At 37.9% G+C, this 25,737-nt stretch overlaps 1 protein-coding gene across 9 annotated transcripts in view; it reads left to right on the top strand.

Annotated features, from left to right (window-relative positions):
- Window positions 1–5,911: 5,911 nt before the first annotated feature.
- Window positions 5,912–25,737, top strand: part of Sntg1 (syntrophin gamma 1) — a 741,147-nt gene continuing 721,321 nt past the window's right edge. For 5 of the 9 annotated variants that reach the window (XM_028855148.2, XM_028855146.2, XM_028855142.2 and 2 more), the window contains exon 1: window positions 5,914–7,204. The gene's annotated coding sequence lies outside the window, so the exon portion shown is untranslated. Of the gene's footprint in view, window positions 7,205–25,737 lie in introns of all 9 variants that reach the window. The other 4 variants (XM_028855136.2, XM_028855144.2, XM_028855135.2 and 1 more) reach the window with 4 other exon arrangements.

Genomic DNA, 25,737 nt, shown 5'->3' with positions numbered 1-25,737 from the left:
CTGAACCCGCTGCATCTAGGCCCCGTGATGCTCACAGGCCGCCTAGCCCTCTCAGCAGCACCCTGGGTCCCCAAAGTAGCAGCTGTGCAGCCGCTGCCTGCCGGACTCATTGCAAGCTTTCTGCTGCCTGCTGCCTGTGCTCTGGTCAGAGAGAGCAAGGAAGCAATGTTAGGTTAGTCTGTGCCAGTTCAACCACCGAAGGGGTCTCCATCCCTTTGGCTGGCAATCCGGCCCACAAGTCCCAATGCATACACAAGCTCAGGCATAAAACACTCACACATGTGGCCACAGTTCTCACACATTTATACATTTATGAAGGTATAACAAATAACACTGACGAACAAGATAGGCAGACAAAAAGAAAGAACAAGGGCCCTACAGATGGTCCAGGCAGACGAGAGTCCAGAGAGGGAGCCTCGATAATGCCAAAGACCTACGGATGGGACAGGGACAATTCAACAGAGTCTCTGGATCCCCAGACGGACCCCTCACAGGTGTCCAAACAGATGGACCCCTCACGGGCATCCTAACAGATGGACCCCTCTCGGGCGTCCTATGACGGGGGGACCTGTGAGGACCCCCGCGTCCTGATGAGGGGTTGGAACATCTTCCAACTCCTCCAGGGTCACCTTACAGGCGTGTCCACCAAGGTGAGCCTGTCAGATTCAACCGCCAGCTTCGGATAAGAAAATGAAAGTAAAAGGAAAACAAAGACAAGAAAATGAGAAAATGGAGCACTCTTACCGATCGGTGCAGATGGACCTCCGGAGCTCTTAGGGGTCCTGGCGGGGGTCTCTGGGGATCCCGGATGAGCTCCCAAATGTTGTGCCCAGATTGTGACCCCCAGAGAGACCACCAAAGACGAGCATGCCAGAATGCAAAAGCAGGGTTTAATTCTGGATATCCAAAAGCAATACAAGCCTAGGCAGGGACTTTGTCCAATACATCCAACACAGTGGAGGCTGGAGGAAGTGCCCACCTGTCTGCAAGCTCAGTTTTTAAAGGGAAAAGTCACAAGATTACATCATTTAGGGGTGCTAGTACAGGTGCAATTCTGATTGGCTCGCTTCTAGGGACTTCTAGAAATTACTTCTAAGGGAGTGGTTGCCCACCACCATTTCTCATTGGCTGCCCTCAGGTGGGGGCATTTCTGTGGTCAATTACCCTGGAAACCAGGGAGAGGACATTCCATAGTCTGGCAGGCATTACCTCGTGACTATCTTGTGACTCTGTACTTTTACACTTCCTGGTTTCTGGAATCTGAACTGACTGGTTTCAGTAACTAATGGCCTATTCCTAAAAGGAGAAATCTTAGGCCTTAGTTTTTGGGTGAAAGCATTTTGGTCTTATTTCTAAGATTGCTCATTTTGGTCTCACAACAAAAATAGGACCAATCCTTCTGCTACATACAAGAAACACACCTCAACTTCAAGGACAGACATTGCCTCAGAATAAAGGTTTGGGAAAACATTTTCTAATGAAATGGACCTAAGAAATAAGCTGGGGTAACTATCCTAACATCTAACAAAATAGACTTCAAACGAAAATTAATCAAAAGACATTGAGAAAGACATTTCATATTCATCATGAGGAAAATTCATTAAAATGAAGTCTCAATTCTGAATATTTACACCTCAAATACAAGGGCAACCACATTGTAAAAGAAACATTACTAAAACTTAAATCACACATCAAACCCCACACACTAATAGTGGGAGATTTCAATACCTCACTTCTCAATACCTTCTTCTCAGCACCTCAGGTAACCTTCTCTAAAATTGATGACATTCTAAGTCACAAAGCAAACTTCAACAGATACAAAAAAATTGGAATATTCCCTTGTATCTTATCAGATCGCCATGGCTTAAAGTTGGAATTCAACAACAACACAAATTACAGAAAGCCTACAAACTCATGGAAACTGAATAAGGCTCAAATGAATCACCACTGGGACAAGGGAGAAATAAAGAAAGAAATGAAAGACTTTCTAGAATTCAATGAAAATGAATGCACTACATACCCAAAGTTATTGAACACTATGAAAGCAGTGCTGAGAGTAAAGTTCATAGCACTAAGTGCCTATATCAAGAATTTGGAGAAATCCCTTATTAGCGATTTAACAGCATACCAGAAAGCTTTAGACCAAAAAGTAGCAAACCCATTCAGGAGGAGTAGATGAATGCAAATAATCAAACTGAGTGCTGAGACCAATAAAACAGAAACAAAGAGGACAATAGGAAGAAGCAATTGTAGACAGATTTCTAAACAGTCTTATTAAATAAGAAACACAGAGCCAAATACAGAGGCAATAGCCAAAGAGATCAGAGAACTAGAGAAGAGTCACGACTACCTTATTTTACCACCTCACCACAGTCGCTTGCCCAGAGAGAGTTTCTTCCCATTTAACTTGTGTTTTTAGTCCCTTCCTGTTCTGCCTTCTCATTGGCTCTAAGTCCAACCACATGACTTCCTCATCGCTGCTTGTGTATACAGACCCCCAGGTATCTACGGTTGGTACTGGGATTAAAGTCTCATGTCACCATACTTGGCTGTGTCCTTGACCACACCGAGACTCTGCCTGCTATGTGATTGGATTAAGGGTGTGTGTTATGGCTATGTGTCCTCTGATCTTCAGGCAAACTTTATTTATTAACATACAAATAAAATCACATTTCAGCACAATTAAAATATACCACAGTCAATGAAACAAAGATTTGTTTTTTGTTTTTTTTTTTTTTGAGAAAATAAACAAGAAAGACAAACTCTTTTTCAAACTAACCAAAAAGCAGAGAGAGAATATCCAGATTAACAAAATCAGAAATGGGAAGGAGGACATGACTAAAGACACTGAGAAAACCCAGAATAGCCAGGCAGTGGTGGTGGTACACGCCTTTAATCCCAGCACTCAGTAGGCAGAGCCAGGTGGATCTCTGTGAGTTCGAGGACAGCCTGGGCTACCAAGTGAGTTCCAGGAAAAGGTGCAAAGCTACACAGAGAAACCCTGTCTCAGAAAAGAAAAGAAAAAGAAAAAAAAACCCAAAATCCAGAATATCACTAGGTCATACTTCAAAAATTTGGATAGTATGAAAGAAATGGATTATTTTGTGGATAGACATCACTTAGAAAAAATAAATCAAAACCAGATAAACAATTTAAATAGCCCTATAACCCTTAAGAAAATAGAAGCAGTTATTAAAAGTCTCCCAACCCCAAAAAGTCCAGGGCCAGATGGTTTCAGGTGAGAATTCTACCAAAATTTTAAAGAAGAGCTAATACCAATACTCCTCAAATTGTTACACACAATAGAAACAGAAGGAACATTGCCAAACTCTTTTTATGAGGCTACAGTTACCCTAATAACCAAACCACACAAAGATGCAAAAAAGAAAGAGAATTACAGACCAATCTCCCTCATGAACATTGATGCAAAAATACTAAATAAAATATCCAACAACAGAATTCAAGAACACATCAAAAACAAACAAACAAACAAACAAACAAAAATCCATGATTGAGTAGGCTTTATCACAGAGATGTAGGGGTGGTTCAACATATGAAAATCTGTCAAAGTAATCCACAATATTAATAAACTGAAAGAAAAAAAAAACACATGATCATCTCTTTAGATGTTGAAAAAGCCTTTGAAAAAAATCCAACACCTCTTCATGATAAAGGTCTTGAAGAGAGCAGAGATACAAAGAACATACCTAAAAATAATAAAAGCAAGCCAACAGCAAACATTAAATTAAACAGAGAGAAATTGAAAGTGATTCCACTAAAATCAGGAACAAAACAAGGGCTCTCCACTCTCTCCATATCTATTTAATATAGTACTCAAATTTCTACCTAGAGCAATAAGACAACAAGGAGATCAAGGGGACACAAATTGGAAAAGAATAAGTCAACATTTTTCTATTTGTAGATGATATGATAGTATACATAAGTGACACCAGAAATTCTATCAGGGAGCTCCTACAGCTGATAAACACCTTATATTGTGACAGGATACAAAATTAACTTAAAAAGAATCAGTAGCCCTCCTATATACAAATTATAAACAGGCTGTGAAAGAAATCAGAGAAACAACACCCTGTACAATAGCCACAAATAATATTACATATGTTGGGGTAACTCTAACCAAACAAATGAAAGATGTTCTTTTGGAACCTATTCCCTATGGTGGGATGCCTTGTTCAGCCTTGATGCAGTGGGGAGGAACTTAGTCCTGCCTCAATTTGATATGACAAGCTTTGTTGACTCTCATGGGAGGATTTACCCTTTGTGAAGAGTGAATGGGGTAGAGGAGGCTATAAAGGAGTTTGGGAGGAACAGGACTAAGGAGGGAGGGGGAAACTGTGGTTTGTATGTAAAATAAATTTTAAACAAATTAATAAACAGAAGAAAAGAAGTAATTCCAAGACATAAAAGTAAGAAAAAAATAATAAAAATGATTGAAATTTTCTTTTTACAAATCTTATTCAACAGCAATTTTTTTAAAACTAGTTTTTCAATTCGCCTCAGCCTGTCTGTCCCTGTTTTATTATACTTTACATTCATTTGTAGCATTATATGATCCACTGCATTTGCTCTTCACCATCTTCATTCTACAATGCTTTGCACAGGTTAATGAGGAAAAACGTGCAACAGTTTTTCTTCTTCAAGAAAAGACATCAAAACTACTATAATCTGTTAGTTATGACAGCTTAAATTAATCAACCATTTCTTTTTACTTGGTGGCAGGGTTGAGAGAGAAGCTCTGTCTTAGCATTAATCTGTGCTCTACAAAGGGAAATCTGTCCCTGTGGTTGGATAATGAAGTGCATATGCTTTCAATTAGTGGCATCTCTGAGCTTTACGTATAGGTTTTTATTTGCTGCACTAATTTCCTGTGATGATTTATGTCTCTATATGTACAAAAAACAATTGAAACAATAACTTGAATCAGTTGAAATAACCATGTAACAGAGCAAAGGCAAGAAACAGCCTTTAAACAAGCTATTTTTATTCTCTGACAAAGATAGGGTACCTTCTGAAAAGTATTTGGGCAAACGTATTTGTTTACATGGATACAAGAAACTCTTGTTTACATTGGTGGTAGGAAGGGGGAGGGAGTAATTTACCATAATCCTTTCCCCAGAAACCGGAAAATAAAACAGTTCTTTAAAATTAGCTCCCAAACTATGTCTTTGTACATCATCAGCTTTGTCCTTTGGACTCCTGAGTTGTAAAGTGCCCCAGAGTTAGGTTCAGACCTGGAGTAAGTGAGTGCGGGCCTGGTCCCTAGCGCTTTTCCTGCGAGTGTATTTCTCTATACAGTGTCCTGAAATGAGGGAGGCACTTGCGTGGGCCTCGCGCAGCAGGAGCTGTGAAGAGCAGCAAGCAGGGAATGGTCACAAGCCAGGGAAAGCAGACCAGCGTTTGAGGAATAGTGTGCTCTGGACGTTTCCTCTCCGGTAGCCTACTAGTCCTTTTCTGTGCAGCCACCTCCCGTCCTCATCGTGCAGCCCGGGGAACCCCGCAAAATGCCTCCTGGTACCGAGCCCGCACTATTGCCTTCGAAGTGCTCCTGCGCTCTGCAGGCATCGTCCCTAGGACGGAACAAACTCCGGATACAGAAGTCTACGCTGCACAAGTTCTTTGGCTGGAGCTGGGAGAGGCCCAGGATCGAATCAGAGGGCCAAGGTCACTCAGAGCGCTGCAGGGGGGCGGTTTTAAGCAGCTGGCCCCATTTTCCATGCTGTGTATTTCAATTACCCAGTCTCGCTCTATTCGTGGCGGCACCACTTGCCAAGTGTGAGTGGAGAAGCCCTCAGAGGCCTCCTATAGAGCCACCAACGCAAACCGTGTCCAGCTCCACAGGAAGCTTCTCTGGTGGAGTGGGGTCTGCGCTGCACAGCCAGGAGTCGGAGTGCGGAGTTTAGAGGCCTGGGAGTCTCGGCCCTGTGCCTAGGTCTTGCCGGAGTCTTTTCCGGATGGCCTAGCAGCCCCGCTTACCTAATCCACTACCCTCTGTCTGTCTTTTGTTCTGCGAGACGCCCCCGGGAGCCCAGGCAATGGGCTGTGGGAGGGTCCATGCTAGAACGCAATCTCCTTGGCCTAGCCGCCAGCGCACACTTCTGCGGCCTTGGCTAGCTCTCCACCGCGCTACAGCTTCTCGGAAACAAAGGTATCCCATGTCTCTCCCTGTCCCTTCCATCTGTTTCCGCATTCTCTGTCTCGAAATTCCACTTAGGGCTGCAAAATACGAATATGTCTTCGCCCCGGCTGGGAAGCAAGATTTGCTGGGCTCTACCAAATAGCCCTTCTCATAATTAAAGACCCACGAGGTTTCCAAAGCACCTCTACAGTTTCCACAGTGCTCAGACCCCTCCTCCTCTCTTTTCTCTCTCCTCCTCTTCCCCCCCTCTCCTGTCTCCTCCCCCCCCCCAATCCTGTGCGCGCCTGTGCGCGCCCTTGTTCGTACGTTATTTTTCATTTCTACCATTAGGAACCCCACTCAGAGACACTGCGAACTCAGAAGAGGCTAGGGCCTTATTTCCCACGGATTCCCGTCTCTCCGGAAACACTGACAGCGTATACAATGAAGGATATTATACTGGAGAGACCAATAATCCCCACGAAATGAGAAATGGAGGAAAAACGGCAAAGGTGGGAGTCCTGGAAGAGGCCTTAACAGGGAAATAGGATCTGCGGCCGGCTACAGGGTCCTAGTCCCCTCGCTTCAGCACCGGAGGGGGATGGACAGCGTTTCCCAACAGGGCGGCAGCCTTGGGGACCTAGCTGTGCTGCTGTTGGCCGCCTCTACTGCTGTTCTTGAGGCCACTGTCATGAACAAGAGCTCTTGGCAGCTAAAAGGCGATGCCGCCGGTTCCCTTTGATGGATGAAAATCAGCCCTCTTCATTCTTCTGTCATTAATAGAAACCCGGCCTCACGGACTTAAACTCTGGGCAGCAACTTCAGAAATAATTTTATGTGCGGGACTGGAAGGAATGCAGGCGAAAGAGTGGAGTTGAATTTCTCAGAAACACCAAGGAACCATGAGCGTTGCAGTAGGAGTTGAAATACTCAAAGGCCCACAGTTCTTTAATTAACAACTTCCCTGACTGGATTGCAGCTGTTGTGGAGATAGCTTTTTGAGAGGTTGGAGATACTAAACCCCAATATTAGAGAAGCTGAAAAGACTTCAATTCCTCTGTTCAGCAGGTATGTGATAATAGTATTATGTTCATGTTTCAGCACACACTAATGACTCTGAAAGATTTAAAAGAAAACATACAATCATTATATGTTGAGGATTAAGGAAAATGAGTACTTCTGGTGGTTTAAAAATGATTATTCTTACATTAGTATCTTAGAAAAAAAGCTCTTCCTTGTAAATTGGTCTGGAATTTTGCTTTTCTAAACAATATGTAGGTGATTTACATTAGCGTAGCAAACTTTTACTTGGACATTTTCTTACTGCTTAACTAATACCTCTGGGGATCTGTTCATGTCTTACTTATTACTTATTATTTTCTTTAAAACTAATGTGTGCTGGTGTTTGGTGATCATGTACATTCAGTTAAAAGTGATTCTGGTTGTGTTATATTGCATCTGAAACTGAAAAAGTTGGAAATGGCACAATCACCTCTTCTAATATTTTAGATGGTGATAACTTGCTGAAATATTTACAGTCACAAAATATGTATACATCTATATTCTATTCCTTTTATATTCAGGGTCACCAAGTGTAGCCAGAATTGTAGACTTATCAACAGAAACCTCAAGCCTCCTCTGTCAACCTTGACTCTCTAGAAAGAAGGAAATGAGTAGCTTCCTTGTGTCTCTTTAAGAGAGTGACATTTTCCACACCCTTCTGACTGATTACTTCTAAAAAAACACTTTTCTTTGAAATCAAGTAAGTGATAGACACTAATCAGTTCTGAACAAACTATTTATTTTAAGATGATATTTTTTTCTTGATACTTCTATCTAGACTCTTCCTCTAAAGCTTTAAAATTACAGCTTTCACAATGACCTTGATAAGCATTGTGCTTTAATGGAAAGGTTTTCAGTGTAAAAGCAGTCACACAAATGTATAGTCCATGTATAGCATTTCAGAAAGAGCTCACCGAATTCCACTGAGCATATTCTGCTCAGTAAAGACCTTTGACTTACCGGAAGGATTCTCATAGTTGTGATGGTATATGCTTAACCAAGTCTGTGGAATGAGTTTGTCTCTTATAAAAACTGCAGGAATTTGGAAGTTTTTATTTCTTTTAACTTTTTAACCATGTATAGCTGAAAATAAAATACCTTTACATCAGAATCACACTAACTCTCACTTTCTCAATTTGAACACCTAATCCTCTGAGAAAGGGTGGTACTTGTTGGTGGACTAATGACTGCTATTTTATATTGACTAAGATTAAAAATTCTACTCCGATGAATTGTCATTTCTTAATTATACCCACCTCTCACCAAAAAGTTGCTTGCATCACAGACAGAAAGCAGAAACTCCTTGGGGGCAGAGTTGCCCCAGATAGGTCAGAAATGATTATCCGAGGACTAGAAGGCTGCATTAATTGATGTAGATTTCTCCAATGTACCCATTACAGAATTGTTTTCTTATTCTAGTCCAAGAAATGTTGAAGCAGATTGCTACATGGAAAATGTATTCACATTTTTGGAGAGTTGCAACATGTGACTAGACTATTATTTTGGTTACTAATTTATTAATGTAAATGGACTCCCCAAGTTAGTGGAACATAAAATAAAATATGGGAATGTGTTCTGGAATGAAGCCTGTGTGTCTTATGACTGCAGTTCCTTTCTTGGTGGTGGAGGGGGCATGTGGAACAGAAACTGAATAAAGTAAAAGTTACCTTTGCCTAATCTTTTTGCAGATTTGGTCACTGAAGTAAATAATTCTGATTCACCACTCCAATATTAAGAAAGTGTATTGAAGCTCTTACCAGTTGATGTCTCTTGAGAAATGTAACATTGAGATACAATTTTTCTAAGTCTATTTAGTAGCTGTTTAAAGGCTAATCTCTAATCACAAATAAATGAATAAGTGTATAAACAAATAAGTGAACCAATAAGGAGTAAGAGGGTTACTGAAAATCAGCCTTCATTTTGATTCCACTCACCTCTGAAAAGAAATTAACAGTTTACTGGAAAAAGTGTCTCCAATGCATGCAAGCAGTCCCTGCCTCGGTGGATGTTTTCTTTTATATTGGAAAAAAATGTCCAGGTTTTACAAGTATCAATGCAATTAGTATCTTAATTCTAGAGATGAGTTGAGTCCTGGAATCTGTTCTACTGTTTTCTTCTTTTTGTCTAGAGATGGAATGATAGCAGGTTGGGAAGGAATTCTGACTCAAATCTTTACATTATAAAGTATCATAAAAACAGGACATGTAAGCCAGGCAGTGGTGGCGCACGCCTTTAATCCCAGCACTCGGGAGGCAGAGCCAGGTGGATCTCTGTAAATTCGAGGCTAGCCTAGTCTACAGAGCGAGATCCAGGATAGGCACCAAAACTACACAGAGAAACCCTGTCTCGAAAAAACCAACCAACCAACCAAACAAACAAACAAAAAAACCAACCAAACAAAAAAACAGGACATGGATGCTTGATTGATAAATCAGACCTCTAATTGAAGCATTGTGGAGGCTGAAGCAGGAGAATTGTGGAAAGTTTGATACCCCTATGGATATACAGTGAGCTGCAAGTTAAGTTGGGCAAAATATTGAGATTCTGTTCCAAAAAATCTGAAACCCAAACACAAACACTAAACTTTTGTGTAGACTACCTAAATGTTAATTAACTCTCTAAAAGTAATTAGCATTAATTGTAGATCCCTTAAATTTGAATGTTCAGAGTTTATCTTTGAAGTTGTTCATTTACTTGACTTTTAATAAATTAAAAATATTTAAAATATGAGATTATTTTCAGATTTAATGAGATCCTTTGATAGTTGATATTATTTTACTATTTAAAAGCTATATTTATAGACAATGAATCTACTCACTGCAGTCTGACACATAAACAAAAGTCACTAATGAAGAAAATAATATTGTTAGCCAGAAATAGATCATTGTACCTCTCCCAGTACCTATACAGTGAGCAAGAGCAGAACACTCAGACAGATAGCACGTTTACTTAGTATTTTCTTCCTCTGTAGCTAAATGTGCTAAATATGGTATGCTGCAATGTCAAACATGCTATATATTATGTTGAAGAAAGCAAGTGCAGTTTGGCTGTAAAATCACCAGACTTCCTGAAATGGTGATGTGAACTGTAGGACAGGTCACTCAAATTACTGATGCTTGATCTTCTTCCTCCAAGTGGGGAAACTTTTACCAGCCAATAAGAGGTAGATCCTTTCATATAGCTACACCTATATTTCTTAAATGTTAGTTAACCAAATAAATGTTATGTATTTTATGGAAAATAGGAAGTGTGAGTATGGTGTTCTGTGAGTCACTTGGGAAACTCAGTACTGTATTTGTTAGGTCTTATGAGGAATTTCCAACAGCATTCTAACTCATGGAAAAGTTTCCTAAAAATTGTTGCATGTCAAGGATGCAGGTAAAAATTCTCTTGGTGAAAATATAAAAATTTCCTGATAATAGTGCTGTTTTCTCACCTCTGTTCTTGATATAAAAATTTCAAAATGGGCAGAATTTTATTTAAAATTATTTATCATTCAATATTAGAGCCATGTTTAATACCAGTTTGTCAAATTTAGGCCATGATGTTACTTTACTCTAACAACTTTCATTTTGACTTTTGAAAAAAAATTATTAACCGTTTTTGTGTCATGATTTTGTTTTCTATGAAGGATTAATATTCATCACTAATAGTGTGGACACACACTCAGGAAACTATATAGTCTTTGAAACTATTTAAAAACTCCTGAAGAAAGTGTTTAGTTTGATTATTGTCAATGGGGATGGAGTGAAATACAGACTCTGTGGCGCTGATTGTTGTGACTAAATGACAGGTATTGTGTCTTCATGTGGTCTGAAGCTTAGATTATGTTCACGTCTCTTCAGGAACTCTAAATTTTCATTGAATGTCACAATTTGATTTTGTCACATGGAATTTTCTATAATGTCATACATTAATATTATATTTGTATAGAATTTTAGGCTATCACTAAAATATGCTGGTAGTATGTTAAAGAAATAAAATTGTTTTTTGACACAATAGTCATTTTTAATATGTTTTATAGTCAAAATATTTGATGAATGGACCAGAGCATAAAAAATTTGTAATTATTTGGGTGTAGAATTTTTTATTGTGAGAACTGACTTGTTTCTTCTATAAAAGAGAAAGAATGGATGTTAAAGATTTGAGGAAAAGAATACAAAGATAATTTCTTTTGCCTGAGGACTTTGTCTTTTATCATTGTGAAGCTTGCTCAGAATTGTAAGTATTCAACAAATTAGAGATCATGATGTTTTTTAGTGATTTGACCTTCAACTTGCCAGCACAGCTAGAGTACTGAAATTTATTAAACAGTAAAATCTGTGTTGAATAATTGATTAAATATTTGATAATTATTTATCTAATTTACTGTACATACATTCTTACATTTAAAATAAAAAGTTGTAATGTAATTATAGGTTTTTATTATATAATTATTATACTTAGCAAATATATTATCATTCATTCAGAATTTTAGCTAAGGTTTTCCTTTTTTCTTAAAGATTATTTATTTATTTGTTTATTATGTATACAATGTTCTGTCTGCATGTGTGCCTGTAGGGCAGAAGAGGGCACCAGATCTCATTATAGATGGTTGTGAGCCACCATATGGTTGCTAGGAATTGAACTCAGGACCACTGGAAGAGCAGCCATTGCTCTTAACCTCTGAGCCATCTCTCCAGCCCCAGGTTTTCCTTTTTTCAAGGAATGAAAACTTGATTAATTGTTCACAATAAATGAATAAGAGGGCAATCTTTTAGAAAATTTACTGTATGTAATAATGTATCAAAAAGGTATAAAACTTGTAAAATGATTAAACAAATAAAAGAGGACAATACTTTTTATCCTCAAAAATATGTGATAAGGAATAAGTATCTAATATGAAGAAAATTTAATTATATAGGTGGGAAAATAGCTTTGCATGATGAAGATGAAAACTATGTCAGGTACATACAAGATCTGAGTCCCAACATGCTTTTCTTCCATTCATGATTATGTGGTGGTCTTGGTCTAAATTAGTTTATTTACTAGCTCATATATTTTTTTGATTATGTAATAACCTACTGTGCCCATAAGAAAATTATGTGAACATCTATAGTTTTATGTGAAGTCACAACTCTTCTTTGTGTTCTAGTATGCCCATGCTGGGCAGAACACAGGCTTAGGACTCATTGGTCCACCCATTGCTATGCTACACTGTGGAAAACTTGATTCTGGTGTAAAGATAGCACTTACACCTGCTCAACAGTCCTGTCTTTATTTTAAAGCAATGTTTACCTTCATGGCAAATGTGCTCCTTCTTGTTTCTTCCTCTCTCCCAGATTTTTCTTCTTTTACACCTCTTTGCCTTATACTCAGTCAACATCACTTTTGTTTAAAATTCATTTCTCTATTTTTGTTTTTGTTTTCTAACTATCTAAGCCAGGGCACTCGCATCCCAAGACTTAAGTGAGGAAGGCTCTTCTACCACACTGACTAAGAGGACCAGGTGATCTTTGACTGACTACCATGGTGCGCTTTTCAGGGAAAGAAAATATGAGATCTGAAAGAATTTTTCATTAAAATCCTGTTGATGACTCTAACAAGATTTCCAAGTTACTTATTTTCACTTATGATACTCAGCAAAAGCAACTTCATTTTTTTCCTTGCCATCAGAAGGTTTTCTGATTGTAGTGAATAGTTAAAGATGAAATCATCAGTGTGGCCTTCATTACATGAATCTTTTTGCTTCATTATTAAGCAACAACAATCAGAGGCACACAAATGAAAAACAAACAGTATGCATAAAATAATTTGTCTTGAGTATATTTTTGTCCTATGTTATTTTTGTTCAACATCAATTTAAAATAATATTACCTAATTTATGATATGTGAGACCTGCTGTGGGTTAGCCAGAATATTTATCCTTAGACTTCCCGGTCACTTTTAAATTTTGAAGTTAAACCCTAAGAACAGATTGGTACCTTTGCCTACATTTAACACCAAGGGTTAACACATAGATTGAATTTACAGTCAATGTAAGTCAGCTCATGTTATTGTGTTGCTGGAGGGCTTCTCTCCAGGTTCCCCAAGCCCCGCAGTCCCACAGTCCATGTATAAAATAATCACTCAGACGCTTATATCACTTATAAACTGTATGGCCATGGCAGGCTTCTTGCTAACTGTTCTTTTATCTTAAATTAACCCATTTTTATAAATCTATACCTTGCCACGTGGCTGGTGGATTACCGGCATCTTTACATGCTGCTTCTCCTGGTAGTGGCTGCAGTGTCTCTCCCCTCAGCCTTCCGCTTCCCAGAATTCTCCTCTCTCCTTGTCCCACCTACTTCCTGCCTGGCAACCTACTTCCTGCCTGGTCACTGGCCATCAGTGTTTTATTTATATAGAGTGATATCCACAGCATTATTGTAATTTAGTAATTATAAAATGTGGGGGCTGTTTTTTTCTCTCTCAGTACATAATTTTCACCAATTAAGGATCATTTTCATTACTTATAAAATGAAATTCTTGTACTGTCCACCTAATTAGTTTATTTTTAATTTGTATATTGCATTTTCATTCTAAGAGAATAAATTTCTGGTCAGTGGTTTGGAGTGAATGCATTTTCTTGAAATGTGAACACTTTATAGAATACAAAAATATAATCTAGGAAAGTTAACATTGTCTTTTGTTTCCATCTGCCAAATTATTTCACAGTATTTAGCACAATGTTAGTGACTTCTAGAGTCTTAGGGTGTAGCTTTTAAAGCAGGACTGTGAAGCTGACTTTCTTCACTAGTTTCAAATAGTATGAATTTGAGTACAGGTAAATTGTTCAAACACATAAGTCAATATTTTATAGTCTAAGGATGATTTTTCATGCTTTTCCACTTTCTACTTTTGGTATAGGAAGAATTCTCTCTTCCCTTACTACATTAGTCACTTTTAAAACTATTTATATTATTTTAATTTTGTGTATATGTTTGTGGGGGTGTTGTATATACATGGGAATGCAAACACTTATGAAGGTCAAAGCCATTAGATTCTTTTGGAATAGGAGTTACAGATGACCGAGCCACACTTTGTGGTTGATAGGAAACAAACTTAGATCCTTTGCAAGATAGTGCTCTTGACTGCTGCACCATCTCTCCAGATCACATGCTTCCCCTTTTCAGATTATGGTGATATTTTTTTTTAATGAATGAATACACTGACCAATATTATTGTAACTGTATTTTATTGAGTTTATATTTTATTGATGAAGATGCTAGAGATATTGAGATGTACAAATATCTTGAGAGGATCATATGCTATCCTGATTTTAACAGCATGATTAGATGTTGAAAGTCATAATTTAAGAGCTTCATTCAGTCATGGGGGGCCAAGAATAGTTCTGCTGCAGAGTCCAGGTCTGAGATGAGTACAACTGCATCTCATGGGGTGAAATTCAGAAGACTGTCAATCAAAACTGGATGAGTAGATGCCATCAGGTCACAAAAGAGAATCAAGAGTTAGAACCACCTGATACTGTGTATGCTTTGTACCTACTAGGTCAATGCTAACACTCTGTCCTTTTAAAAAATACTCTTCAGAAAGATTTTAAAAATTGGCAGAGATGGAAGTTGCATTTCATCAGAAAGGGAAAACCAAGACTTCCAGTACAGTTATCTGACTGGAGATATGGCTGGAGTTGTGAGACTAGGTAAGCTATTTGAGAGAATGAAAGAAAAACATGTGGATACATACATACATACACACACACACACACACATAATATACTGAATCATACATATGCAGAAGGGAATTTATTTGTTTAATCTGAGTTGTTATGTGTTCATTTTTAGGTAATCATGGAGAGAACAATAAAAATAAGTTTGCTTTAGTCATTTCAGTACTGACTTTACTAGTAGCATTCAACATGTTATTGACTTGAGAGGTTGAAAGAAATCTAGAAAAGTGATGTGTCTCATTTTCTTATTACACCTTTCCATTGTATATGCTATTATTTTTCTTTGTTTTTGATGTGAAAAATTCTGAATATACAGAATGAGCTCCAAGAGAGCTACATATTAATTTTATTTCCTACATTTTTGCTTGTTTACTTTAAAATTTTTATCACTCATTTTATTTATTATTTGTGTGGGTGAGGGGAGATGCACAAATCCATAAATGTGTGCATGCATTAATGGACACATGACACATGCTTCATTGGAGGTTAAGGAACAACTTAACATGCGGCAAGGGATTTTCTCCTGTCATTGGTGATCCCAGGGATTGAAATTTGATCATCAGGTATAGAAGTAAGCATATTTGCCCTGTGACTTAGAAGACCAAGAGAGGCTAATTTCATAGGGAATCCTAGGGTAGTTCAGGCAAAATGTTAATTTCTGTTTGTCTGATGCTTAGCTTCTTTTCTTGAACTACTTATATTCTCCATGTAACTGTCTGGCTTTATCAGGAGTATTACTTCAGGAGTAAGTTATCTATTTTTCTGGAGGCCAATTAAGTTTTATAAATTAACAATGTACCATTTAGCAAATTACCTTTCAAGCACACCAAAAGACTTCCTAGTAACCTAAAGAAGTTAATATACCACCAAACAGTGAGCAGTTTATTCCTTGTTTGCTGAGTGATCAGACAGCTGAATGCATTAATGGTATCTGTTGCAAAATATCACTGTGGAGCAATATATCATTGCCTAAGATGTGTAGACAATGAAGGTCCAGATCAATGTGAAAGGGGTGAGAGAGGTGGTATGAGATGCTGTTACTTATATTTGTCAGATCAACAGCCAGCCAGGTCACAGTGGCATCCCTACAGGTCACCTGTACGCACTAAGTATACAGGTAGAAACAGAAAAGTCAACAATATGTGGTCTCAAAGAATTATTTGGTTGTAGATTTACATTCAAGTGTTCCTTTTGAAATAATCAGCACTCTATAATGTAGTGGCAACTGGCCTCATTTGTGAAATTGAATAATTTATTCATTATGAATTAAAAATAATTACATGTAGATGACTTTACTAAATATAATCCTTTTGGGTATAACCTTTTTTTCTATAAAATTATTTAAAAATATAATGAGTCAGGTTTACCTTTTATTATTTACTACTGTTTTCTGTTGATATTTCTATTCTGCAAGAAAAATCTGGAAATTGAACTAAAAAAATAATTTTCAGTTATTTTACCTTTTAACTATAGTTCTTATTTTTTAAATGAACATAGTATCAGATACCTGACAAATTTTAAAACATTGTCAGAATTACAGAGCAGTGCTGAAAAAACCTAATTGTTTTATGACACAGGAGTTTCTCTTATACTCAAGGCCTCTTTCCAACAATGAAATTTCTTTGGAATCTTCTACTTTCACTTTGATTTGAAACTCCTTTGGGAGAGGATAAGGGTAAATAAAGTATAATAATAGAGTAAGAAATTAATTGATCTCTAGAAACAATATACATTAATTTTTCATGCTTGTGAAGCTTTGAACAGGGTATTTTTCATGCTACAAAATTAACAGAATTGCAAATCATATACTTTCCTTCTTTGGTATGGTGCCCCAGAGCATTTGAACAGGAGCTTCAGTTTAGTATGCTCAGCTAAGCCAATTGCTATCCATCTACATGTAGAACAATACTGCATTTTAAGAGGCTGAGCCTTAGGAACATCAAGGCACTCAGATAAATAAAATAAGCAAAAGTATTAGAGTATATCAAACTTATTCCTGTTGAATATGTACCTTGAACATTTGAACCATGGAAACTATACAGAAATTTAAAAAAAAGTTGGCACATGATGGATTACTTAGCATTTCTTTTTTTTAAATAATAAAATCTTCCTGGCTGGCAATGAAGGATTTGTGATCTGTATAGCAGTATTTAGAACAAGGTAATCTTTGTATTTAAGAAATGATTATGAGATGGAGCTGCAGGTTTTAATGGCTTTTCATAAAACATGTTATAAAATGCATTAGCAATAAATGTATGATAAATAAATGATGAGAACCAAGACACTATATAACATCATTAAACATACATATTGGTTTGTTAAATAACATGTGTTCCTATCCTGTAATATTAGTGAATTTGAACATTATTTTCAAGAAAATTTCAAAGCAAATAAATTTTGGCGATTAAGATTAATACAGAGTTGAAATCTGTTAAAAAAGCAGTAGAGTTTAAGATATATAACTGATAAAGGTTTGAAGCATTCAAATTTAAATATGTAGAATTGTAAAATAATTTTCATATGTAATACACCAAAATATGATACTTAAGCAGCTTTTGATTAATTAGTATTCCATTGAGAAAAATGGATATACTGCATAGGAGAAAGTAACTTACAAATAAATTCTATTCAACAATTGTCTTGTTTAGTTTATAACTCATGTTTTCAACATCAAGTGGCCAGAATACTAATGAGATGGCAAGAGCAACTTGTCATTCATGGACTTCTTTTTGTTTGTTATTTGTAGGTCACTGAGTAAAAACTAAGGTTAATCACCAATTTCAAGAAGATTAGAGTGTAATGAAGCATAGCAAAGTCAAAATGTTATTACCAAACTAGAAATGTGTTTATTGATTGTTATATCCAGTTGAATGTCAGAAAATATTCATTATTTGTTATGATTTTAAAGTTTTATTTGTGCCTGAGTTTAAACAGAACCAGTATTTTGTAATTATATTTGAAGAAAGGTGAGAGAAAGTTACCTATGGACATGTGATTTTAACTCTATCATAGGAAAGGGAAATGAGTGAAAGAGCTGGAGGAGAAGCAGTGCAGGGTTTAGTTTGTACTAAGCGAGACATACAAATATTGAATTTAGACAATTTCTGTGCTTTATGTTTTTAATTTGATATCATTATGAACTTTAAGGAAAATGTAGAGATAGTTTCTTGTGTGACCTCATCTGTCATACGCTGATGGAACATATTACAGAACTACAGTTTGGAGTTAAACGTAGGAAACAACATTTGTGCAATAAAATAGAATATAGCCTTACTTTTAGTTTCACCATTGTTCACTTGGACTCATTTGCATCTGTGCATATGTATTTCTGTATAATTTACTCCACATGGAGTTCTGTAGAACCACCTTCATAACCAAGAAACTCAGTGCTTTACCAACACAGTTTTCTCTTTGTACTATGGCTCAGTCTATACTTTTATGTTCTCTGTCTCTGTAATTTTGTTACTTTAAGATGAGTATATTAATGGGATATCTTTGTATTTAACATTACATATTTAATGTAGCATTGTCTTTGAGGCACAGGAATTTGCATAAGTAAGTAGTTTGTAATTTAGTAATGTAGAATCTTCCAATGTAGGGATTTGCTAGTTAGTTTGCCTGTTTACTAGTTGAAGGACATTTGCATTGCTTTTAGTTTGAGGTTAATACCTGTAAAGGTGTTAAAGACATTCATGTATGATAATGTATTATATAGTAGTATAACTAAATGTCCTTTTTCTCTTTCTAATAAAACTAAAAGCTTTTTCTTTTTTTCTGTATTTCTAACTGATATCCACAATTTAAAAAAATTTAGCAATGTATGTTAATTTTATTGCTGAGAACCCCTAGTTTATATTAGACCAGATGCCTTGCTAATTTTTTTAAGATAAACTATCTCAGTTAAGCAAGGACACATAACTGAGCTGTTTGGCTAGGTCATAAATACAAAAAAGTTTAATTATTGGTAGCTGGCAAATGATTACTTTCATGCACCCAATCCTGACTTCAATTTGTGAAAATATTCTGACTATAGTCAGGGCTACAAAAGATAATTTGACTCTGTAGCCCCAAATGAGGGCTGCAGGTTTCCTTGAATAGTCAGGAGTTACACATAGGGTAGGAAGTACACTTTAAGTTTTAGGTGTTGTGGTCATAATATCATGGAAAGTGCTTGCTGAGCTGATACTAAAGAAAATATGGTAAATTATTGAGCCTCAACCAATGACTCTGCAACACCTTTAGCACTCATCAGGCATCTCAGATAAGATTACCTCTCAAAATAGATAATATATATTGCATGAGCTTCTTTGGGATGTCTCTGTTTTTAGTCATATCTTTTCCATTGGAATGTGGTATTTTTATGACATTTGTTTTACCTGAGAGATTCTGTTTAAGTGTTTAAGCAGTACAGGGAAAGGGGAAAAAAGAGCAATAAGAGAGAACTACATAAGAGAACAGCATGATGTCTTTCCCTCAGATTGAGTCAAGCAGAGTCTAAGCATACACTTAAGAAAGAGGAATTCAGATTGCTGCTACTCTGCTGACTGACTTTCTTAGCTACTGCTGCTACTCTGCTGACTGACTTTCTTAGCTACTGGTTTCTAGACCAGGGAATTTTAGGCATAGAAACTTGGGACACAGTAGAAACAGATATTAAGAACTGGTATACAGAAAAAGGAAGAAATAACATGCCTCTTGCAGCATTTTCTATTTGGAGTGTGCTTAGATAGACACTGGCAAGTGAAAAAGAGACCCTTGCTCCCTCCCCTAATGGGGAAACTCTATTGTTATTTCAGTTGGTATCAAAGAAAGACTCAGCAAAATATTACAAGCCTATTTGGTTTTCCCTGCTTTGCCTAACTTTAAATTACTTCACAGGAACCCCTGAGAATGTAAAAAAGGGTACATGGAATTTGCTGCCCATGTAAACAGGCCCTTCAACAGGGTGATTCACTGGAAAAGGAAACAAAGGAGTTAACTTGCCAAATGCTTGTAGCTTGGATTACAGCTTGAAATTGCTTCCGGCTGCTCAATTTGAAACTAACAAAGCAAGTCTTACTGACACTGGCTGCACATTGGCTGCACATTAGCCGGGCCTCATAAACTAAATTGGAAATTCAAAAGATCATCTCCCACTCTCACTTTAATCCCAGCACTCAGGATAATTCTACTTTTTATTTCTCCAGCTGTTTCTTCCTTTTCTGCTCTGAGTACTTGTGTCCCCCCCCCTTTCTTAACTCTCCATGGTTAGTGTCACTATGGAGCTCTTTGTTTTGTTTACAATATTAGGCACTTTTCAGGAAGCTTCCTTTAGCCCCACATTGGGCCCTCATCACTTTCTTCTGTGATTTGGGAATTGCTATCTAACAAGTCTTTTAGTCCATCTGGAGATGTTCCATATTAAAAATTTTGTTATCAAAAACCCTATCCTCTGCTTTCTCATAATTCCTCTCAGTTTCCTCCTTAAACTCCCTTATCTCCCCCTAAAGACAGACTGCACTCTCCAATTCTCATCAAACCCTGAAAATCTTTCCCCTCTCACACTTGGAATAACTATTCTGGTTTCTTTAGTGCACTTATTTTCATTCATGGTGCACTATAAAAGAATTAATAAATTGCCAGTCTCCAACATTATTTATGACTAAAAGCTTTCATCTCAATACTAAAGAAACTTCAATTAAAGATCATTATTTTTAAGACTGAAACTAACAGGGATGAAACATAAGATCCTAATATTACAAACCTACTAACTCAAACTGTGAACTGTTAAAGTCAAGTTTACTTAAATTGTAACTATTAAAGATAATTAAGGAATACAAATTAATGATTAATCATTTTATAAATGATAAGATTCTCTAATGTGTTCAAAACTATATTTGTAATTATCAATTGCAAAATGTTTGCCCCCTAACATTTGAAATGTTTAAAATTCTCACAATATGTAATGATACATCATATGGGAGAGACCTTGGAAATTTGGAGGCGAGGTGCCTCACAGTGGGTGAGAGACAAATATCATGCAGGCAGGACATAGTGAATAGGTTTTTTTTTTTTTTTTTGCTTGTTTGTTTGTTTTTTGGTAGGGGAAAGAAAGAGAGAAGAGGGAAGAAGAGGAGTAGGGAAGAGAGGGGGTGAGGGTTCACATCTCAGGAATGAAGAGAGAGGTGGGGAGGGGGAGTTTCTTTTTTTAACTGGGAATTTACATCAGGATGCTGGGCAGGTGTCCAAGGGGCTGGTCAGAATACTAACATTCCTCCATTTTGATTACTATAAAATGGTGAGTTATGGATAGCAAATGAAGGGGAATGAGGGCACTGAATTCTTGAGACTGCTTCATGCTGACAAGGGGCAAAGTGGTGAGGAAGGAAGTTGGGAGTCAGGGTCACATGTGGCAGGAGAGCTCAGGCATGAGGGTCTCAAGTATCTTTTCCTTGAGGGAGCTGAAAAGATGAACATCAGGCTGCATCACTGATGTTCCAGGAGATTGGGGGAATGGCACACCAAATCAGGAATACAGAAGCCATGGCATCTGCTGTTTCTTTGGAGGTCAGGCAGGAGGAGTGAAATTGTAAAGCATGCTCAGAAAAATGGATGGTGTCACAAATAGGCTCTGGAGATGGTTAGTTTTCATCAGACCAGAGTTCTTGATATAGTAGTATAACTTTCCCCAGGAACCCGCAGGTATCTGTATGACATCTGGAACAATTTTAGCAGAAGGCTTATGGCTTTGGGTTAATAGGTGTTAACATTTCCTGGCTTTAGTCCAATGAAACATATCTCTAAACCTATAACCAGAGGTAATTTACTGAACAGAAGTGGTTGATTGGTGAAGGAGGAGGGAAACATCATCTTAAAAACATCTTAAACATCATCAGAGTGAACAGAAGTGAGACAGCTTTCCTGTCTTCATGTAAATAAACAGTAAAGCTGTTTCTTTTTATCTAATTCACCAGAAGCTACCAAGATAAGTATTAACTCCAAGAGAATGAGGCCTATAAATTTTACATGGAGAACTGAGAAAGCAGCTGAAGCAAAGCCTGGTTGTCAAATGGCATCAGAGATCTGAGAAGGATAAATCTTACCTGAGTTAGCAATTGAGAGTGATAGACACTTAACCTTCTGTCTATCCAGACAGACATCCCAGGGTCCTCCATGGTCATTGAAGGCAGAGATCTCAAGGCAACAACATCAGTCTTCGTCTGCCAGGCCTCAGAAGATATGATGGTTATGGGGTAGGAACTTGTGGAAAGGACCAACCTGTTTTGTCTGGCAATGGTTTACCAGAGTCCTGTTGTCCATGGTCTAAAGAAGGCCCTGGCAACAGTCAAGGTTCTTCTGTGCTAAGCCATTTTCTTTGGAGGAAATAAAGGTGCTGCTAGGAGCCAGCATGTCTTTCTATCATGAAAAGCTTTTTAATTAAACATTTTAAATGCCATATTCTGCGGATCCCTGAAGCATTTGAGGGCTGTCCAGTTATATCTGAATAGACAAACTTTGTTTCTATTAAAATTAATCTGAAATTTTAAAATATTAACATATAGAAGTGAAAAACAATTTGAATCATTTAAATAATCTATTTGAAAACTAATATGAAGCATTTAAATCTCTCAAATGTCTTCCTGTAATATAAAAAATAAAGTACGTTGCATTTTAAAATGATTTAAATTCTCTCAAGCATTAGTGCTGCTACACTAGCCTAGCACAGGAGTGTGATGCCTCCACTCATACCTGAGTCAGGAAGTGATTTCCCATTGCCCTTATTAAAGATGGCAATGAGCCCATATGGCCTGTCTGCCTTTGAGCTTATTTAAGATGGTGCCTGGCCACATGATTGCCCATATCAAATATGGCAACAGAGCCATATGGCCTATCCATTTTGACCTTAGTAAAGATGGCATCCACCTGACCACATGTGAAAAAGCAGGCTTGTTAAAGGTGGGAGGGAGCAGATCTGCCACAGGTGGAGGCAAGTAAATAGGTACCTTTTGGCAGGCCCTGCTAAGATATGCCACCAAGCAGGCATGCCACATGCAGCCCAGCTAGTGAAAAAGGTTTGATGGAAGAAAGGGAAAGAATGAAAGATCAAGTCAAAGTGGAGGCAGGCCCTAATCACTCACAGAACTCATACTTGTCCTGAAAATTCATGGTTCCCATGGATGAAAGGGGGAAAAGGAATCCCTACAACCTTTAGCCAGGTGGGCATCCCCAGGGCTAGAGGGGGGTGCAGAATGAGGACTAAGGCATTGAAGGGAGTCATAACCACACACAATGGATTTCAGCTTCCTGTGACTAAGCAGGAGTCTCAGCACCTACTACTAGGATTTTTGAGGAGCCAAGAACAAAAACTACCCTATGAGAGGTGTCTCATCCATGGGAAAAGGTCAAGGATCCTGTTTTGAAAGCTGGAAGGGCCTAAAGGAGTTGCGGGCAGCTCTGGAGAGGGAACAGCCCAGTTGGAACTTACTCAGTTGCTGCTGGTGGGTAGGGTGGTGAGAGTGGTGAGCCACAGCTTCTTGAGGGTTGGCTGGGTCCAGGATTCCAGCATTCAAGAAGCTGCAAGGAGGGCCTATCTGAGTCATGTACCTCCAATGTAATGATATGGTGCGTGGGAGGGACTTTGGTGGGTTTGGAGGCAAGGTGCCCCACAGCAGGTGAGAGACAGATGCCACATATGCAGGGCTCAGAGAATAGTTTTATTTTGGTAGGGGGAAGAAACAGGGGAGAGGGAAAGAGAGAATGGGAAGTAAGAGGGGACAAGGATGCACACCTCTTGGGAATGGAGAGAGAAAGTGGGGGCAGGGGGATTTTTCTTTTTAAAAGAGGACTTTACATTAGGATGCTGGGCCGGACTCCTAGGGGCAGGACAGTGTACTAGCACAATAAACAAAACTGTGCTGTGTCTTACTTGCTCTCAGGGATCTGTTTAAACTACACACATTTTGAGGTCAATCACTTTCCTTTGTCCGGTGAAAGTCAGGGTCAGTCCCCCAAGTTGCTTCTTTTCAGAGAAATCTGAGACCTAGACCTAACAGCCAAAGGCCTATACTGCTATTTAAGACAACTAAGGTCTACAGTCACTGCCCCCAATAAAACTATGGTTAAATGACCAACACCCTTCCTGAGGCTTCAGCTGCCTTCTCAGCTTTTCTCATTAAGTAAAATTCAGGCTACTGGCCTCACTTCCTAAGGCTAATGCCAGATCTGAAAACAATGTGCCTTGCTACCAGAATCCAAATAAAAAAAATAAGCTCACTAAATAGGTTTCAAAGTAATTTTTTACTACTCCTTTATTTAAAGGAAGTCACTCTACAATGGCTGCTCTCAGTAAATCTATCACCTATATCTCCTGATAAATTAAATAGAAAGAAGGTTTTGAGATGTAGAGCTTACCTAAGGATATAAAAGCTTAAGATATGAGGATCTAAGAATGTTTTAGGGTCCAAGAAAGTTACTTAATGTGTATAAATTCTAATTATTAAGGTCTGAGGATGAAAAAGCTTAAATGGTAATAAAAAATGATTTGAGGTGTATACCATAATGAAATGTTTCAGATTTCTTTATCTTGTTATGCTACTATTATATAAAGACTCCAAAAGTCCATAGTCTTAAACATTGATCAATGAAATTCTGATAAACTTTAATCTAGCTCTGACAGAATACCATTATTATCATAGACACAAATTCAGGATTTTAATTTCCCTTTGGTTGTTTTTTAACAACCAAAACATAAATAAGCAGATAACATTAAGCAGATAAAGACATCTGCTTAATATATATACACCCAATTTTTTAGATAAAAGAAAGAATGTTAATGCTTTTAACTAAAATCAGTTTTAGGTCCCCAAGCTTTTATTATGACTACAAAATACAAATCTACTGTCTCTTATACAAAATGAATTTTAATACAGACTACAAGCAATAGTAATGCTAACAAATCTGGAATTTTTACTTTTTACAGGGTTTCTCTGCGTAGTTTTTGCGCTTTTCCTGGAGCTCACTTGGTAGCCCAGGCTGGCCTCGAACTCACAGCGATTCACCTGGCTTTGCCTCCCGAGTGCTGGGATTAAAGGCGTGCGCCACCACCACACGGCGAATTTTTACTTTTTAAAGAAGGTTCTTTAAGTTTCAGGAGATCAACTTGGATCCACCAATGTTCACAGGTCAAAATGGACTACAGATAAGTATTATCAATCAGCAAGCAAGTTGTTTCCCCACTTGCCTATTGATTCAGAGTGTGGGACCTTCTTCCTCTCTCCCTGGTTGTGGGATACCTCTCTCCCATCTGGCAGAACTGTGGACCAGGAAATTCCAAATGTACACCTAAGAGAAAAATTTCCCCTTTAAAATTTCTTAACTTCATTTTCTGCCCATTAAGATAATTTTTTTTTCCAGCAGATTTCTAATCATTTAAGAGTTACAGACCACCCTGCTGCTATTGCCATCTTCTCAGCCATGTATTGCTGCAGCCCACTTCCCTGAGTCCTCAAGCTCCACCATGCAGCACACAATCCAGGGGTCCCCACTGCACTCCCCTCACCTCCTGGCATCTTCTGCTCCAAATGCTGCATGCATGTCCCTGGTCCCAGATGGTCCTACAAAGCCTGAACAACAAGTGAAACAGTCTGCTCTCTCTGGACTTAGTCAACATTCCAGCCTTTTGGGTCTCCAGCTACACCCCAATGTCAGCAGGAAATAACCATGGATGATTTCAACACCCCTTATCACTTACTCCATCCTCTACGTTGAACTCTCCAGCCCAGGGAATAGACAGCCTTTAAAAAATTTCTATTACTAATTGTATAAATTCTGCCCATGATCCTGATATGTATAT

Source organism: Peromyscus leucopus, chromosome 2, assembly GCF_004664715.2.
Source record: "Peromyscus leucopus breed LL Stock chromosome 2, UCI_PerLeu_2.1, whole genome shotgun sequence".
Classification (NCBI taxonomy): Eukaryota; Metazoa; Chordata; class Mammalia; order Rodentia; family Cricetidae; genus Peromyscus; species Peromyscus leucopus.
The sequence above is the reverse complement of the archived record's forward strand: the minus strand, read 5'-3'. Positions and strand labels throughout refer to the sequence as shown.